Genomic DNA, 5814 nt, shown 5'->3' on the forward strand with positions numbered 1-5814 from the left:
TAATAAGCTTCAGATGGTCTTGGTAGTCTTTGTTAAATTTATTCAAACAAAATAAAGTCAAGGCACTGCATCCAAAACCATACAACAACGTTGAATTAAATAAAAAAAAAACCTTAAATTTAATGAGACAATGGATCTACAATATTATGTGCATACGTTACTAAGGTTTACTTGGAAAACTCAAGCTAAAGAAAACATTCACTTAGCCTCATTTTTAGCTTCATGCAGTCACTTAAGGGGGAAAGAGTCATAATAGTCCTCCTTTGCTATGCAACACATCCTGAGAATGACCTGTCAGCCATTAAAAAAAAAGAAATCTAGACATGATTTCAAAGAACTAAGCTGCAAATAAAAAAGCATACATGTTAGGTTTAGTCTTTGCCTTGGGCGCACAAGAATTGCTTCATATCAAGACTAAATGTTTTCCCACTGATAGGGCTGGTAAATGTTCCCAGAAAGGTTTTTTTATGCGATTAACCCAAGGGCATTTACTTATTCTCAGCCAAAACTTACTGCATAACTCTTCATACTCAAAACGTGTCACACTGTAACATCCTTCTGGCACCTTTCAAACAGCACTAATGCATATTTATGAATCCACTTGGTCAATATTTCAGCTACAGCTGTTTACTTTGTGGCTGTGGCGGTTAAACCTGCTGCATTCAAGTGCTGCTTGTAAGCTTCTGTTTCAGAGGTGAAGTGTTTTTGGATGAGAAAGAAAAAAAATAGTCCAATGATTGATAATGATGTTCCATCTCTAAAAATCATTGCAAGGTTTTGTTTAATTTGGATGTGTGGGTTTATATTAGCTAAACTATAATGACCATTTCAGAGACGTTTTATCGTCCTGCAGTCAGACTCAGAGTACGGTATGTGAGGCTGCTCTGTGTCATTGAACCGAGGTGACCCTGCACTTCCAGGATGACTTCAGGTTACGGCTCCTTGACTATGGCGCCCTCTGCTGGCAAAGACAAACAAGTGCAGTCAGATTAAAAAATATACCAAAGTTACATATCATTTAGTTTACTTATATTCACAATGAATGTGCCACATAGAAAATATTTTGTATTTTTAGTCGCTACAGCTTTACTCCATCTGAAGAACTTAGGAATCATTCATACAGACGTAAAGCCAGACAACATCATGATGGTGGACCACATACAGCAGCCATTAGGAATAAAAATAACTGGCTGATCTCCAGAGATACTTTTAGGATGCCCCTTTAGAGAGGCCCACTTTACCCAGGGGAGAGTGAGTATGAAACTAAAAGAAGGCCAGACAACCATCACGCAGCACAAGATAACTTTACTGACTTTATTCAAACTCGTCCAGAAGATGCTTCTACTGGATTTGATCATGGCCTCTTTAACCCTTGTGTGGGTTCCAGCCCTGTTAGGTAAGCCTGAAACATCAGAGTTTGCAATAGACCATTTTTTTTAGAAGTTGCACCATGACTGTTTCAACATACAGTTCTCCAGACACCAACATGTCCCTGACATTTTGGTCATTCATGTGGGGAGCCATGATCTGGGACAGATGAACCCCGATGAGTTCATGTCAAACATGAAAACTGATTTGAAGTTGCTGCATAAAAGGCAGTGTGGTGGACGTGCCATAACTGACACACACAGACACACATGCAGCCTTTAGAAATTTAAGGTGTGGTTAGGAATGCAAAGAGGTTAGAAAAATGAAGATGAAAGAACAGGTGGTGGTGTGAGCGGTTGTGTGCTGCCTCTGTGCCAGCTCAGCATGGAGGCCTCAAGAGGCAGCGGCCCTTCTTAGTTAATAGCTAAACCCAGTCAATCCTTTAGAAGAGTGGCACGACCCCCTGTAGCTTGTGAATAATTCAATTTAGCTTTATTTATATAGCACATTTTACAAGCAGAATTGTCTCAAAGTGCCTGAACCCCCTTTAAGCAATGGTTGTCCAATAATCGGAACGTTGGCGGTTCGATCCCAGCTCTGCCCTAGTCATTGTTGTGTGTCCGTGGGTCCGGCACTTTACCCACATTGCCTCCAGTGCACTGGTGTATGAATGTATGAATGAATCGGCAGTGGTCGGAGAGGCCTTGGCGCTCCTTGGCAGCCACGTCTCTGTCAGTCTCCCCCTGGGGAGCTGTGGCTACATCTGTAGTTTACCAATGCCACTCTGTGTGAATGTGGTGTGAATGAGAAAAAAAAATGAGAAAAGCCCTATATAAATTTGATGTATTATTATTATTATTATTATTATTATTATTATTATAAGAGCAACAGTGGCAAGGAAAAACTTCCCTTTAATAGAAAGAAACCTTGAACAGGACCCCGCTCATAAGGAGAACCTTCCTGCTGACAGTCGGCCAGGTAGAGGAGGAGAAGAAGAGGGAGACAGGACAGAGAGGATGAAGGAGAGAGAGAGAGAGAGGGGGGGGGGGGGAACAAACATGCAGCAAACATCAAACATTACAGGTAGTTGATGTTGCCAAGCAAGATGAAACTGAGACTGGTGTAGTGAATAAGCATTGGAATATTCAGGGGCCGGAGTGCAGGTCAGCATGCAGGTCTGGAGGCAGAGACCCACAAAGAGAGAGAGAGAGAAAGAGGCACAAAACTACAAGGAAGACAGCAAACACAGTTTATGACATGAATCATACAAGTAAACCTGCACGGTGGGATCTGAGTGTTCCATTAGTAACATACAGTACAATCAGTCCCTGCAGAGATAATGGAGCTAGTCCATGTACAGCCTGCTGTACAATTGTTGATTAAACCAGAGTGCAATGCCTTAACACTGTGTCATTCTGCTGTTGTTAACAAATACATGTGGGTAAGGTGGGAGGACGCCATAAATAAAAAAAGCTTTACCATGAATTTTGAATAACTCACTGTATGTTTAATGGAACTTATTGGAGTCTTAAATCATAATGCATAAAGAAATGACAAAAATAGCATGTGAAATTAAATAGTAATAGCTGCTTGGTTATATCAGAAATAAAAATGTGTCCCAGTCAGCCAAATGTTACAGAAACAAACAGGAAGTAAATGCAAACAAACAACAAAACATCATCAATAACAGAGACATGGAGCCACAGAGCGGCACACGCCACCAAAACAGCCAGAGATGACACTTTGAGGTCGGTACGAACACTGTATGAGTGCTACATGGTGCTAGAGCAGACTGCCCAAGTGATAAAGTCCAAAACAGGCAGTAAATGCTACCAAAACTTACCAAAAAAACAGATCGACATGGAATACACCGCAGCCTGCTACATAGACTAGCCACACGTTAGCCGCTATTAGCTTCGGCTAAAGCTAGCAACCGCGACTAGCAATATTGTAGTAAAGAAGAACCGGACTGGAAAGCGGCAAACTAGCTTTATTAGAGGAATCTAAATCTGTTTCTGTTGGTCGTAACCACACACAACAGCAGAGAACAGGCGAACTAACTATAACTCAGGCTGTCTTCTCATTCGCGCTCACAAACACACAAGAGCATCCCCCACCTTCTCAGCCATATGCAATCCTGACCTTAAACAAACAGCAATCAGACAACATCTGAACAGCAGTACAACAGACCAACATTTAACAAAACATCACTGCAGGATCGCTACAATGCTTACTGGAGACTGTTAGCACACCTTCAGCCAGTGCAGCTACATGCATACCTGCTGCCTACACCAGCTGTCAGCTTCCGCTTCCGCTTCCTCTTCCTCCTGTTGAAGCAGGTGTGTGACTGCCCTCTGTCAGCAGACAAACGAACAGCAAGTTCATGTCAGACCAAGCAGTGTGACGCCTCAGGTCAGCTACAGCGTGCTGTCGTGGTTGAACAGGCACTTTTAAAATAATACTTAGAAAATGAAGCATCAAAAAGACACGGTCTGTCACAGACTTCTTATTTATGCATGTTTATGTAGCTCTCAAAAATTAGCTCACAAATATAATTGTATGAGAAGTGCTATATAAATAAAGATTGAGGTGCACCATACTACCAGCAGAGGGAGCTCTCTTCCAACATTCATATTACTTGATTCATCAAAATTACATTCAATATCTTTCTCATCATCATGCTTCATTGATAATTTATGAGGATGTACAAATTAAAGGGTGATGTTGTAAATATAATTACACAGATTATATCACACCTTACCACACATTCTAAAATGTCAGCAGCAGACACACAGATACTTGCATAATTTTAAGTAAACCCAGTTACATTGCTCCTGGATAAATGTATGCAAATCTCAGCTCATATCGCTGCTTTTTGCCAGAATGTGCCCCCCCCCCCCAATCCTCTCTGGACCCTCAGTAACATGGCTACTCATTGGTGCACAGGAAACCGCTACCATGGCAACCAGCTGTTTGACAATTCTACTGATGGAGGAGGTGGAAGACAGAGATTGGCCTGTAGGTATACTCACGTACTGACAAATATATAGACGGGTAAACACTGCAGAGTGCCCCTGTGGTGTCTGACAGTGGAGGGAGGTTCACAGAGACAAATGATGCTTGTGAAGGAAATTCAGCTCGCTTCTGCTTTTGTTTGTTTGTTTGTTTGTTTGATGCTTGTGGAGCTGAGAAGGTTAATTCGGTGGGTGGTGGTTAAGCTCAGGGTGAGGTTCAAGGTCATGTGTGTTCACGATATGAAAGCCTGCACAAACTGCCTTGTAATTGGTTCCCAGGGGAGCAAGACTCTACAGACACATCCTCCAATCACGCCACGAGGTAGTATAAAAACCGCTTCCTTAGAGAGAGCGAGACAGAAGAGGTTGTTTGTCTGACCTAATTGTGTGATTTGAAAGGAATGAATGTCAGACATTCCCCCAGTTTGTGATGCCGATCCTCATTTGATTAATGCTCAGGGCTCCTAACTAATGCAGAGGACTGTAATCATCCTGGGGTGGAGGGGGGATAAGCAGATCGAGGAACTGATTGATTTTGAGGAGACAAGCGGCCTCTTGCTCCTTCTGGGCTGATCTGGATTAAAATAATGCTCCCACTATGTGTCTGCATGTGCGCTTGCAGAAGGACCAGGACTCTCGAACCCGTTGACATCCGTACATAAATCTGATCAATTTCTAGATTAAGCTGATTTACCAGACAGGATCAGCAAAACAAAAACAAACAAGCATCATATTATTTAAAGCTCCTTCAAACTCCATGTAGCATTGAACAAACAGGGCAACAATCCAAATCTTTAAGCTAAAAGAGTGTTGTTTGAACTTTGACAGAAAGGTGTGTGTTAATGTACAACCACAGTGCTAACAATGTGCGGGTGACTGAGTAAAAATGTTTATAAGGGGTCTTTAAGCAGGCGATAAGGGCAATATATCCAAATATATATCCTGGCCAGAAGTGTTGCCTAGAAAGCACATGAGCAGACTTTGTAGAGTATGACCAAACAACACAGGGTCACCATTAACAAAGATTCTTACATCAACAACTTTTAAAGTAAAATGAGCTTATAGGAGCTAATTATGCGGTGTAAAAAGCCCAGGATGTAATGGGCTGCACTGGTTCATTTCAACTACATCTGCAGAGAAATGCGTTGATAGATAGTAACACATCACCTCCTACAAGGCACTCAGCAATACCACCTCAGCAGCTTGGCTGCATGTTTTCACACAGAACACATTTTTTTTTTTCTGGTGACCGTGTTTGATCTTAAGATTTATTTATTTTTTTGTAGAGGCCAGCGAGGAGCAGACCAGAATAAGAAAACATGCTGCGATGTACAACACCTGGAAATAAGCCAGAATGAATGCAGCTATGTATTATAATCAGTCAGCATGATCATGTGTTTGAATTTATTCACTAGTTGCGTTTGAGGCTAAT

The sequence above is a fragment of the Parambassis ranga genome, chromosome 24, assembly GCF_900634625.1.
Source record: "Parambassis ranga chromosome 24, fParRan2.1, whole genome shotgun sequence".
Taxonomy (NCBI): Eukaryota; Metazoa; Chordata; class Actinopteri; family Ambassidae; genus Parambassis; species Parambassis ranga.